The sequence below is a fragment of the Colletotrichum spaethianum genome (assembly GCF_022836535.1).
Source record: "Colletotrichum spaethianum MAFF 239500 DNA, contig32, whole genome shotgun sequence".
Taxonomy (NCBI): Eukaryota; Fungi; Ascomycota; class Sordariomycetes; order Glomerellales; family Glomerellaceae; genus Colletotrichum; species Colletotrichum spaethianum.
In genome coordinates, this window is record NW_026054802.1 from 180,453 (window position 1) to 194,324 (window position 13,872).

Sequence of the window (13,872 nt, forward strand, 5' to 3'; positions counted from 1 at the left end):
AATTCAAGGCCCTTCTGGATACCAGGCATGTTGTCAGTTTCGAACAGGCCACCAGCCATGGTGTCTACAGGGACCTCCATACCATCCAGTCCCAGCAACAGGAGAAGAGGACCATGATGAATCTGAGCAGGATCCAGATGTTCCTCGAGGGCATGGATGGCCTACAGGAAGTGCTCGGTGAGCTGGAACCTGCCAAAGCGGTGAACATCATGGCGTACGTCTGGGGTCCAATGAGGTTTCTGCTAAACGTGCGTGCCCCGTCATGGAGTCTACTAAGCCATGGTTTCGTGAGTTAAGTTTGAGTAATAGCTGACACCATCCCCGCCAGACCACAAACATCAACGACAAGGCGTTTGACCATGTCCTCGAGGTCTACCAACATCTAGGAATTGAAATCCCTCCCCTCAAACAATACAAGCAGTTCTTCACAAGCTCACAGGACGCCAAGACATGCCTGCTACATCTCTACCGCGATATCCTCGAGTTCCACAGGCTAGCATACAAGCTCTTCTCTCTTCGCACAACACGTAAGCGCACCACAAGGATCAGTGTCCACCCTGATCATGGCGATCAGTTCTGACACTACACTCCCAGTATGGACCAAACTCCACAGAGCATCATGGAAAGACTTCGAGGCAACCTTCGCCCACCTCGCCTCGTCCCTCAAGCTCCACGCAGACTTCATCAAAACCTACGGCCGTGCCTACCGTGACCGACACGCCCTTCGAGGCGTCGACTCGGGCTTCGCATCCCCTCCGGCACCAACCGACCCCGACTTCCGCCGCGAGTACCAACAATACGAGGTCGACTACACCACCTTGTGGAAGAAGTTCCGCAGCAGCGAGCAGGACCGGAAGAACAAGCAAAAGACCAAGATCCTGAAATGGATCGCCGCGCCCAACAAGACCGAGACGCTCCACGAGAGCTTCGTCCAGAAGAGAAGTCTATGCCCAGACAACGGCCGCTGGCTCTACAAGCGCTACGATCCCGTGTCGAACTGGATGCGTGAGGACCCGCCCAAAGACTCGACGCTCTGGGTCCACGGGCCGAGAGGCATGGGCAAGACGATCCTGTCGTCGCTCGTCGTCACCCGCCTGCAGGAGCTGGTCCAGGAAGGCCGGATACCGGACGGTGCTCAGGTGTGCTACTTTTACTGTCAAGAGGGCGACCACGACATGGCCACGTACCTGGGCATTCTGCGCAGCATCCTCCACCAGTTCGTCTCCGCCGCCGAGGTCCTGACCCCCGATTCCTCCGACGACGCACCGCGCATTGCCGCCAACAACAACGCCACGATCCTCCCCCTCTGCGCCGATAAGATCACCACCAGCGGCGGCTCCTCCCTTAGCTCCCCCGAGGCCGCGATTACCCTCCTCGAGGCCTTCTTCGACATCAACCCGCGGCAATATCTCGTCGTCGACGGCCTCGACGAGTGTGCCGCGTCGACCGAAATCCAGCAGACGGTCGCGTTCCTCGCAGGGCAGGTGACGCGGTGCGAGGACATCAGCCAGGGCTCGCTGCGCGTGCTCTTCATGAGCCAGATGTCATCCGAGGTAAAGAGGGTCATGACGAAGCACGGCATCCCCGGCGAGGGGGGAAGGAGGTCGAGCTCGACGTGAAGAACAACGCGCAGGACATTCGCAACTATGTCAAGAAGAGGCTGGACCCAGAAGAGTTGCGCAAGGTGAACCGGGTTTTCAACCTGACGGAAGACAACATGCTGGTGATTGAGGACCAGGTTACGGCACAGAGTGAAGGTTCGTGGGCAGAGGAACTGAGATGCCGTTTGTGATCCGGGCTGACTTCAGAACATAGGTCTGTTTCTGTATGCCGAGCTCGCCATGGAATATCTCGTCAAGCAGTTGACCAAGAAAGACCTGCTCGAAAAGGTCGGGCCGGGAATGCTCCCAGACGACATATCCAAGTTGTATGTTTCACTTCTCCGTTCCGGCTGGTCTATCCAGTGTCTCCTGTCTGGCGCCATCCCGTGTCTTCCACCCCTTCCCGTCTCATCCAATCATCAGCCATCACAAATTCGCCCAACTAACACCTCTTAGATATGACACCCTCCTCGGCACCCTCAAAGACAACCTCACCAGGATATCCGCCGACCACTGGGCCAAGGCCAAGCTGCTCCTCGGGTTCCTCGCCTGCGCCCACCGGCCCCTTAAATGGCACGAGATCCAGGCCATCCTCGCCTTCGAACCGAAGCAAGAAACGGTCAACTTTGACCTGCTCATGATCCGCACCGACAAAGTGTCTGACTTCCTCGGCTCTCTCGTCCAGGTCCTGCCTGGGGACAATATCAGACTAATCCATTCCACTGCGAAAAAGTACGTGGCCCCTTGCGCTCCCCCTTTCCACGCTCTCGTCGACCTTGCCCTACTTCCCGTCATTGATATGCGAGCCAACATGTCGCATACGAAAACGTGACGACAGTCGTTAACTCTTGCCAGACATCTCGTCAACACGGAACACATCAACGCAGAACTCGTCCAGTGCGACCTCGCAACTAAATGTCTCCAATACCTGTCCCTCCGCTGCTTCGCCGCCGAGGACTACACAGAGGCCGAACGCCGCGAGCACATCCCTCAAGGCTACTTCTCCTTCCAAGACTACGCGGTCTCGCAGTGGTACAAGCACATCAATAGCGTCGTCACATCCTGCAAAGACGTCTTCCTCCCCCCTCCGCCGCCGTCCTCCACCGCCATCCACCACTACCAACACCACTACCTCATCTCGAACCCGCCAGCTTCAGCAGAACAGCGCCAACGGGACGAATGCGTCGCCGAGTTCGCCTCGGCCCTCGCACGCTTCACATCCGCCTACGACAAAGACCTCGAACCCGCCTCCACACCACACCCGGAACTCCCCCTCGACGACCTCGCTCCCTACTCCTCGCTTCCCTTTTATCCCAGCCTCTACCGCCTCTGGAACCACATCTACACGCACCAAAAGGCCCCCGTCGAGGACCGCAACAAGATCGGCATCCCCCGCCTCGAAGCCGCCATCAAGCTCCACCGCGCCGCCATCGAGAAGGACTTCCGCCCGGCCTCCCGCACCGTCGGCACCGACACCATGGAGGACTACTACGGCCCGAACCTCTTCAAGTGCTCGCGTCTGCTGTGCAAGTTCTTCCACACGGGCTTCGACGCGAAAAAGGACCGCGACAGCCACCAGAACCGCCACGACCGGCCGTACCGCTGCCTGCTCGAGACGTGCGGCTTCGCGCCCGTCGGCTTCTCCTCCAACAAGGACCGCGAGCGCCACGTCCGCAATTACCACCCGGAGCTGAGCGACGCGCCCTCGGCGTTTTTGCAGATGAGCAGGCGTGTCGAGACGGCCAAGTTCAAGTGCAAGATGTGCCCCAAGACCTTTACGAGGAACATCAACCTCAAGGGCCACGAGAGGAGCCACTTTGGCGAGCGGCCCTACGCGTGCTCCAACTGCGGCAAGGCGTTTGCGCGGTTGAACGATTGCCGGAGGCATGAGCGGATCCATGCAAGGAAGGGCGCGTGAGTGATGTGATGCTGCTTCAGGGTTGGAATTCGCGTTTGGAGTTTGGGGAGGGTACTACAGACCTTATAGGTCATGGATTCTACGTGAAGCGTATATCAAATAGTTCTTCGTCTGCTAGAAATATAGAACGCTACTACTGAAAAATGGGAAAATAATTTATTCAGATTCATCAGGGGATAGATGAGATACTCCAAGAACGTATCACAAAGTCTGGCATAGGAGGAGTCCGCCCACGGGATTCATAAGCCGGTGGACATCAAGCTGATAACAGTAAATAGCCATATATCTTGTTCACCAGTAGCTCAAGCAGAGAAGGATTCGCGCTATTAACGGCCTCGAATGGAGAGACTCTCGTAACAACTTTGGTGTATTCGTCACGTTGTTCATTTCACTGGCCTACGACTTAACAAGACACTGAGCCCTTGAATGCTCGAATGTCAGCCCTCCGCCCAAGATCTGACCCTAACAAGGTCGCAAAGCAGCAAACCCAAGCAGGATGCAGCCCAAACCCCATATCAAAACCCCGATGCGTAGACAACCTCTGTAGCAAGGCACGCAGCTGGGCCAAACATCTAGAAGCTTCAGTGATGTTCGCCCGCCGGCGCCGGCGCCGTCGAGGCGACGCAACCACGAACGATCGTTACGCCGTCGTTGAACAGGCAAGCCGATCGCCACAGTGATCAGCAGGTGGCCAGGCCAATCCAAGAGGTTGTCGAACCTGCAACTGCCGATAACCTCCGAAGATCAACTAAACCAAGATGCGAGATTCAGGCCGAGAGCGATACATCGCACAGGGGCCCTGGGGCCCTTTTCCCCGGAGAAATTTGCTCACTTCACCCGCGCCACACCCCGACCATGCCACAAACTGCCATGACTGCATACGAGACAAATGTCGTACAGTATGTGCACCGGCTGCGCACCGAGCTAACACCGCGGTGCCCGATCATTCTTCTTCCCGAGAAACCTTCGCCGAAACTCCAGAGGATGGATCGGCACCGATCAACGACTTGTCGAGCCGCCGGTTCGCGAACACGCTCTTGGGCTGGTGGACTAGCCGGTGTTGCCCCCTTCCTAGGTACACTACTAATAGTGCGACCGTCACTCGGTTCAAAAGAGACCGAGTGGTCGTTAGAGGATTCAATAGACTCAACCAGCCCGTGAGCCCGGCAATGAGCGACAAGCGTTGGGGGTTCGGATGGCTGGGGAATACGGATGAGACGATGGCCAAGCTCGACGTTACAGCGAGCAGTATCGTCGCTGCGACCATAATCCTCTGTTGCCAAACCGCTCCAAGAGCTCGGCACGACAGACTGGGCAACGCGGCAGCAGACGCTAGTCTGCGGGATATCGTCAGTCCCCTAAGAAGCTCTTCCAGGGATTCCAAGGCCAGAACAAAGACCCGGCCGCCATGACTCAATGTGGCGTGGTTCCAGCTCGACGTTGAGAAGCCGGTCGGTTCCAGGAACGGCAGTCTGCAGCTTCGTCGAGGGCCGCCAATGAGGGCATTGGCGCGCGACTTCAGGCCAGTGGCGGCCCCTAATCTCGACGCCAGCTCTGGGCTAGCGGCATCAAGAAGGTGACACTCTTCCTCGTCCTGCACGACACCGGGACCCTTTTTCTCTTCTAGTGACGTTGCCTAGCAGCGGCAATGAACAATTATCCGCAACATGGAACGATGGATGGCATGGCCAGCGACTGCATCCTCTTTGTGTGTGGGTGTGTGTGTGGGCCAACGGGCACAATGAGGCCACGGCCTGGTTTGGTTGAGCAAAGCGCAATGGGCAAGGGAACCAATCATCAAGAGTGTGGCGAAACGAGACTCATCGAATTGCCGCGCTGCTTTAACCGGCGTGATTGGTGTGGCAAGTACAGGTCAACGAGAAATGCACATTGAAGGATCCGGAGACTTGCTGACGATCTCTCGTCGGATTGTGACAAGGGGTGGCATCAATTCCGATATTCACCTCTGTAGCCGGCCAGTATTACCTCACAGTATGGGATGACGCACGCACATCAGCCGAGCCGTTGACATCTCGAAAGATGACGCCCACGACGAGACCAAGCCACTGGTTCACGTCTGGGGAGTAAACGGTGCTGTGGTGTGTGATGCCAGATGTACAGAAGCGTTGTGACGATGGGCCGGGTAGATTCTCCCATCGGGTAAGGAACGGCCATCGGATGCCAGACTTATTCCCGGGCGACATGGCACCGACGTTCGACGGCTCGCTTCTCGCTTGCCGGCCGGCCTAAGACAGCAGCGGCTGAAGATTCCCTAGCTTGGACCAAGTCGTTCTGCTTCACTTCTGACTTCACAATCGATCTTCAAGGAAGTACCGCTGTGACGGGCGCGGCATCAAGATGGCTCGGCGACTGGGTCCCAGCTGGAGATGGTCGGAAGAGACGGCAAAAGCCAACGGGCAACGCTCCGTGATGGCCGTTGAAAGCCGTGCCCCAGCTCCAGATTTCGGATCTCCCAATGCCAATCAGGTGTCCGGCATGGGCTTTACACAGTGAAAAGGTAGCCCTGCGGAATTTCCGACCTGGCGTTGGTGCGACACTTTGTTTCTCGCTCGTCAGCAGAGCAGGCGCGCGCAGGCCCAGTCCGACGGGGTGCTTCATGTGCCTTTTTGGATTCGTCTTGGCGTGCCGGGGAAACCAGGAAGCGGCTGGAAGCTGTGACGAAACGTTTACTTCGGTTTCCGCCGTTTGTCATCAGACAGGCCGCCGCGATTATGGATAAGCCCTGACACACCAGAGGGCGAAACGAAACTGCGACCCCGATGGCGATGGCCGAGTCCATAGCTCCAGGGCGAACCTGGAGCACCTACGTCACCGGCACCGAACTTGGCCCATGTTGCACGCAGGGCGCCTTTGACATAAGCAGCATGAAGCATGCAGGCGCGCGGCGTCGACAGCAGCGTGTGTCTGCCTGTGTAGTGGTCTACCGCTCTGCTAACTGCGCAGTCCGAATGACATGCCTGCCCGGGGCGGCCAAGGACTGCCGAACGACGACACTGGGAAGTGTATCCTATTCCAGCGTCGTTCCGTGGTGTACACCCACCCCAATTTCCAGCATGAACTTGCCGGCGCAGTGGCCAAGCTAAGTGAGCAGAAGAGACGAATCAGCAACGAAAAAGATGAGACTGAGGTTGCTCCCGGGCTGTCTCCAATTCCCGAAGATGCTTGCAAGGCGTGGCTGGCCCCCGAGGACAGATGCAATAGGGAAAAAAAGTCTGGGGTAGACAGGGGTGGCACCCGGTCGGGAGGGGAGGGGGGACCATCGGCCATAGCCAGGGGTGTCAGGTGTGCACACTCTCTCGGGGATCATGGCCGGTCACTTTCCACAGGAATGAAGGATGTCTGGTCTCCTTTTCAATTTGACGGCGTTGATGCAAGTCGCCATACCGACGGTTGAAGTTGGGGTATGAATTGGAGACTCATCCGTCACCGAGATGGCTGGATGCTAGCTTGCTGGCTCGGTTGGAGAAAGCATGCTCTCTAGCAGCCGGGCATGCCTTGTACATGCCGTACTGTGTGAGAGACTTCGACGTTGGGATTGGTCCAATAGAACAAGCTTGGATCCTCTGGGAGGCCGTAGGTGCTCTCATCCCTTGGACTATCCACCCACCAACACACCCATCCACCACCTTGCCTTCCTTTGAAAGTGTGTGCGGACTTGCGGACAATGTGCGTGGTCCCAGCTACCATGCAGGTTCGAGAAACGTGGAGGAGGGCGGGAAGGTAGGGCGGCCTTGTGGCCCAGGAACGCTGGTTCTTGACACACATTTGTCAAGTTGGCATTCAACTAGAGTTGATGTCCATGACAGCTGGCCACGGCGCCGCGATAGGTTCAGCGCAAACGGTGACACAGAGTGCGTAGGCGGATGAAGCTGCAAAACGTTAGTCTCCATCGTCGCCCGTCGTTCCCCCAGGGCATAAGCAGATGGGTCCGTCTAAAGACAGCTGATGGGTGCATGGGTGGACGGATGTCCACTTGCACAGCCTCAAAGAGCGACCCTGATTCTTGGTGACAGGCCGCACTCGAGTTTCCAACACCGGTGTGGATCAGCACAAACCACCGGTCAAGACGGATGGAAAGACCGCTCATCTTGGACTAGTTGTGATCCGTTACTGTCCGTGTGTGGGCCCTGGATCTCGGCGCATCCTGGTGCATTGAGGTTTCTGTTTCTGTGTTGGTCATAGTCCAGATGCGGCCGGAGATACTCACCCTTAATCGCATCTCTCGCAGCTCCAACGTCTCCTCACAACCATTCAAGGTGGATATCTCTGCACATTGGCGCTGAGATACTGGAGTAAATCACCTGCTCGAGGGGAGCTGTCTTTCATCGCAAGGTTGCAGGAAGCAGTTGCATCTCTGGCTTGCGCTCTAGGACAGGACCCAATGTCCAGCGTTGAGGACATGGAATTTGGGGAAAGTTGGAGAAGCACTTGTGGGCTGGAGTAGGGTGACAGTGCTGGGCAGCGATTATGTCGTACATATTGTCGAGCCTGGTGAATCGACGAAGCTCCTTCTGCTGGAGCAAGGCAGAGTGACTTGGTGCAATCCTATTTCTGTCACCCATGTGCCAGACAAGCTCAAAGCAACCAACCGCTTACGCTGCCTTCTGCTCCTACACCATGTCTCACGCCGGAACCGAGAAACCACGATGGCTTGAGCTGGATGCATCTGGCTTACAAAAAGGACAAATCTCCTGTTGTGGCGTCGAAGACAGCGGGCCATGGCATCGCAAGCTTCAAAAGCCTGTAGGGCACCAAGCGAATGTCTACTGTTGAGCAAGCTTTCGGCATTTCGCAGGCGGAAGCTCCGCAAGTCGCCTCGCAAGTTTCGTCGAGACCTTACGTGAACGGCTACACCACCGAATCCTTGTCGTTCCACCGTCCCCTGACCAGCCAGAGCAATCCCCCACACACGGCCGCAGGTAGTGTATGTTACCCGGTCTGTACTGAGATATGCGATGCATGCCTGCTATGAAGACCAGACACAAGGGACACAGAACTTAGACCAACGTGGGTTTCCGAAATATGCAAGGCTTTCTTTCTGTTGATGCGAAGTGAGAAGGCAATGGATGGACATCAGTGTTGACAGTGGAACCCTCTTCCCTACACCCCCGGCTTTAGCATGCGATGGCCGCTCCGTGCCAGGGAAGTCAGCACGGGTGATTGAGACCGCCCACTATGCACCTATAAAACTTATCTGGACTGTAATGGCTGGATCCGCTGGCAAAACAGATCACCATCCGTCAGTCGCTGATGTGTGGCATCTGAGCCCAAACAGACCAAGGGGATCCATTCCTGGCGTAGGATGAAGGAGTCACCACTATTTGTGTGGATGACGAACAAGCCCGGCCATGGCAATATTCGCTGCCGTCGTGGGCCACGATAAGACACTGCTCACCGTCTTCTCGTGAGATGGCCTGAACCCGGTCCTTAATTGATGCTGGTGTCTGAGATAGATACAGTGGCAGTTGTATCCCGTGACCAGTGTGCCATGAGAACACTTAGTGAGCACTAGAAGGCGCTGCCAGGCTAGCTAAAACGATTCGTGTGCAGGCTTGCAACAGCTGCACGTTTTGTCACCTTCAAGGATGAAAAGGTATTGCTGGCTTGCCGAAGATTGAATGTCCGTATCCTTTCTTAAGTAAGCCGATGTTGAATCCTTAATCCCTGAGATGACAAAGGGCTGGAAGAGGTCACAAGGACAGCAGACGAGGGTACGCAACAGGGATTGCATGTTAAGCCGTTGATACCCCATTTCGTCTGGCTCGCTGCGGTGCGCCTTGACGGGCCCGGGCGTCACCGTAGGCAGAGGCAGTAGAGGTAGCGTATCCGTAGCGCGGGCGTTGTCAACTTGTTAGCGGCATGGCCGGCGTCTACTGCCCAGCCGCTTTTTCTCCTTGAATGGCAGCAAGGTTCATGTTTCAACGTTGTGGGCGAGATAACGCAGAGGAACGGGGTCCTTTAATTTCATGCTGGGAAAGAGGGAAAGAAAGGGAAAGGATTGGAAGGGGAAAAAAGAGGCGAGCGAGGTAAGCGAACTTGGAGAGAGTTTCGACGAGTCTGGATCTTGAAGAGAGCATTGTTAACGTCGAGTCCCCATCGGATAGCGCGCGTGCACGAGCCCGGCCAGCCCAAGTCTGGAGACTGGGACGGGCTTCCTCCCGGCATGGCCTGTCGTTAACAGGAGGCTATTACGAGGGTTTCTGGGGACCACAGGAACCCACATGGGCGATTCGCTGTTGACCAACGAAGGCCGATGGCCAAGCCTCTTTACCCAGTGACTTGCAGGTAGGGATTGTGGTGCTTTCCCGTCGTCCAATTCTAGCCTGCAACCTTAGAGCTCCACCGACGTAACAGTAGCGTGTGAAGGTGTGCTGGCCAAGGCCCCAGTCCATGTCAAGAAGACACAGTGAGCATCTGACGTGACCGACACTGTCGAAGGTACGTTGCGAGAGGGAAGCTGTGAGTACCTGAGTTGTTGGTCTCTCTCTCTCTCTCTCTCTCTCTCTCTCGCGTCTCGGGACCAGGGCGGCTGGATAGGATCGGCGGGTCTGTATGGGTCTCGACTTGTCCCTTCAGTGTTGGCGCCGATATTAATAGAGTACTGATCGGAGGTTTTTGTGCTTGACTGAGAAGCACGACAAGCAATCGTCAGTGCTGGGCGGCCGATGTCTGTCTGTACACACACACACACACCTTGACGCCAACAGGGCTCGCATACCGCAGAACTTCGGGGCACTGCCAGGGCCGCAGGAACTTCACATACTGGTTGGTCTTTTAAGCAGCCGGACTTGGCGGTGCGGTGCCGAACATTGTCGAAGCCTGGTAAACGCCAAGCACGACAAGGGAGGTTGCATGGTCCACCAGCAGCGCATCCAACACGATGCGTTCTCGCAAGCCGCCCGCTAGATGAAGACGAAGTGTGTGAGCAACGGAAGGTCATCTACTGTAATTGGTAGTGGAGATCTCCGTGTCTCTCCCCGTATGGCCATCGAGAGATTCGTGTAAGCAAACACTCCGGTGCGAAGACCTGCTGCTGTGACGCAGCTGCTGGCGGACCGTATAGACCTGGATCGCGGGTACGACCAGGGAGGCCATGCCAGAGTCCGTGTGACTCTTATTTCTCACGATTGATGCGGCGTGGGAACTTTTGACAGTTGGACCCTCCAAAGTCCTTGCGCAGGCTTGTCTATCTGTATGTTTGTCTGTGCCATTGGCGCACAACAACGGGCGGCGGCTACAGGTGGACATCTGCAGCTGAGCGGAGATAAGTGGCATCAATGTCTCGCGTCCCTTAGTCTGCCCATTGATAGCAAGACAAAGCCGTCACCATGTGCGAAAGGACTTAATAATACAATTGTGACGAGAGGCCGACGCCATCGTTCATGATGCTGGGAAACGACAAGACAATGACGGACTCGCTTCGGACATGGCCGCCTATGATGTGGGTTTGCAGGTCTCGGGACGAGGTGAAGTGGTCGTCGGGCAAAGGAGACAACTTGACGGTGATCTTATGCGTTCGGAGCTACACTGCCCATTTTTTGCAGACATGTAGTACAAACTGTCGTTGAGAGGCGGCGAGGTGCATTATTGGATCAACTGGGCAGGTAGGTACGTAGGTATTCGCCGCTGCAGGAGATATGGGTCCATGTTCGTGGCTGGACTTCCCGTAGCGTAACCGATAGCCGTCTCGCAGAGGAGAGGCTCATGCTTGCTGTCAAATGTTTTGGCTGGGCCAAGCTATGGCCTGTTGGTGGACCAAGAGCCGCTGGTTGGGCCAGGTCGGGTTGGGGTTGGCCCTGGCGTTGAAGAACGAACTGGTGGTGGTTAGTGGCGACGATTGTCGATGAATGATGGGGAACTGACAGGGACGTGAGGCGAGATGTGGATCGAAGAAATGGGCCGTGTGAGAAGAACGACCAGGTGCCAACCGTGACATTGCGAGAGAAAGACACTGGAAATCGGCGAGGTATTAAAAATAACAATAAAAATAACCAAAAAGGGATACATGGCAAAAAGACTCGAAGTGACATTGCAGTGCAGTCGGTCGGTCGGGCGGTCGGTCGTGGGCCGTGCGATGTGGAGTCTTGGATTGGGCGACTGTGCGTGCACGAAGCACCGCACCGCACCGCACCGTGGAGAGCCCCAGCCTGGGAGGCGGGTGAGAATGAAGGCCCGAAAAACAAGGCAACAGGGGTCCTCTTGCTGTTGAGGTGGGCTCCCGTCTGTTCATTTGGTGCGCTCTATCGGCTTGTGGGGCGCACCTGCTCTGTTTGGCAGCGACAGTTGGGACTTGAGGCGAGAGGCGTGGAGCCATGAGACTGAGACGGCGGAGAAAGGAAGGCACACACGGTGGACCCTTCCGCACTGTGCCCTGCGCGAGGTGGGTTGGTGTGGGTTGGTGTGGTGTGGTGTGGTGGGATGGTTGGCGAATGCATAGGTACGTTCCCTACCTACCTGCCTTGCCCGTCCGGCCCACGATATCCACTCTTTACTTCGCGATGGGCTGCATTTGTGTCTTCACCTCGAACACGACGGCGGCCACGATGACGGCCACGACGACACAGCTACGAAGTCGCCTGTCTCTGGCTCTCGCTCTGGTACCGGTGCTGTTACCTACTCCTGCATTCTGCCCTGCCAGCCATGCACCTGCCTCCACGCATTAGCTTGGGTTGCTGCACTTGTGCTGGAGTCGCAGCTTCCTGCAGCTGCGCTAAGGTACAAGAGGCAGGGCGCCGCCTTCGCAACATATCGTCGTTCAACCAGTCACGAAGCAGCCTGCGACAACGCCCTTGCTCCCAGCGGCGGGTTTTTGCAATTCGATCGGCTCATTCTGGCTACCCTACGGCATGTTCCCATATTTCTGCCGTCTGGTCTTGTCGCAGCGTCTCTTGTCCTGCCCTTTCTTCGTGGTCCAGCCGCTACTGTATCATCTAAGGTAAGGTCCTATCTGCCGAGTTTCCTTTTTTTTCTTCTTTTTTTTTTTTTGCCTCGCCAGCACGAATGAGGAGAGCTCAAGCGCCTGCACTTGCGCCTGTTGTGCGTGATTATCAAGCGAGAAAGCCACCCTCGCTGCCGAATCACAGCGGCGCACTGGAGCCCAGAAGTGGGCCCATTGGACGTCGGCTGGCCCACCAGATACCCGACGCCGTGATGCAGTCCTCCCCTCCTCCACGTCTGCACTCTGCCTGCACTTGCGATGTGCACCATGCCTATGCGAACAGAAACGGGCCTTGTGCAGCAACCATGAACAAGCAGACGCAAGCAACCCGACCGTGGCTCCATCGGCCAGCGACGCACCACGGCGCCGTCGAGGAAAGGGACTGCTTCAGCCTCTGGAATACCCTGCCTTTACGGCAGCTTCTATCGTCTGGCCTAGCACGGATACGGATACATATCCAACTGGGGCAGACGTCAGCCTGGTTCTTGCCCCCCGGTTCTCTACGACATGGAACTCCGTCAATGGGGCATCGCGTTCGCAGTAACATGCAGGAGGCTACGGCATCGTCTGTTACCCGCGGCGTTCGCCATTGCCTTCGATACGGACACATATGAGTGACGAACCACCGGCAGGCGACGAACCACAACTGGCCTGACCTCACCTTGCCGCTCCGATGATACCTGACCACCACATCTTCCACATCACAGGCTGTCGAACCCGCAATCGGATTGGCCAACGACGGCCAATCCCCTACCTGGCATACACACGTTACCTCTCCCGGCCTACAGATCCAATGGAATACAGCTCGCCTGCATCCACAGCGACAAGAAACTTCGGTACCTGTTCTACCCGACCTTACTTCGCTATCCGCGTGGCCCGAGGTACACTTAATCCCGCCCAGCTCTGCAGCAGGCGATGTACCTGCCCAACCCGACCGACCTTGAGACACCGTGCTGAATACGGAGACCCTGATCAGCGTCACTCGGTACCGATGTACATAGTACCCGAGTACCTCACCTTTCGCCGCCTCCCAGACTCGTGTGTCGGTCGTAGCCACTGGCTTCGCAGCCGTTTCTTTTTTTCTTACTGCCACCACCAGACCAAAGCTGCCGCTGTTCTTCGTCCCCAGACTTACCCCTCCAACGCACCAAGAGTACCTAGGTACAGGGGAGGGGGGCAGCTTCTTCTTCCTCCGGCTATCGGTCTCTACTTACCTCGGACATGGTTGCCATTGGCTGGAGTTGATCGCCGCAAATGTCAGCATGCCGATTCCACAGAGCGACTGCGGACGGAGCCGGTCGCTTCTGTTTCGCAATTCCACGCAATCGCACGGGGGGGGCTCTTCTTGCAAACGATGGCTTGATGGCTGCAGTGATTCTTCTGTTTTCGCACTC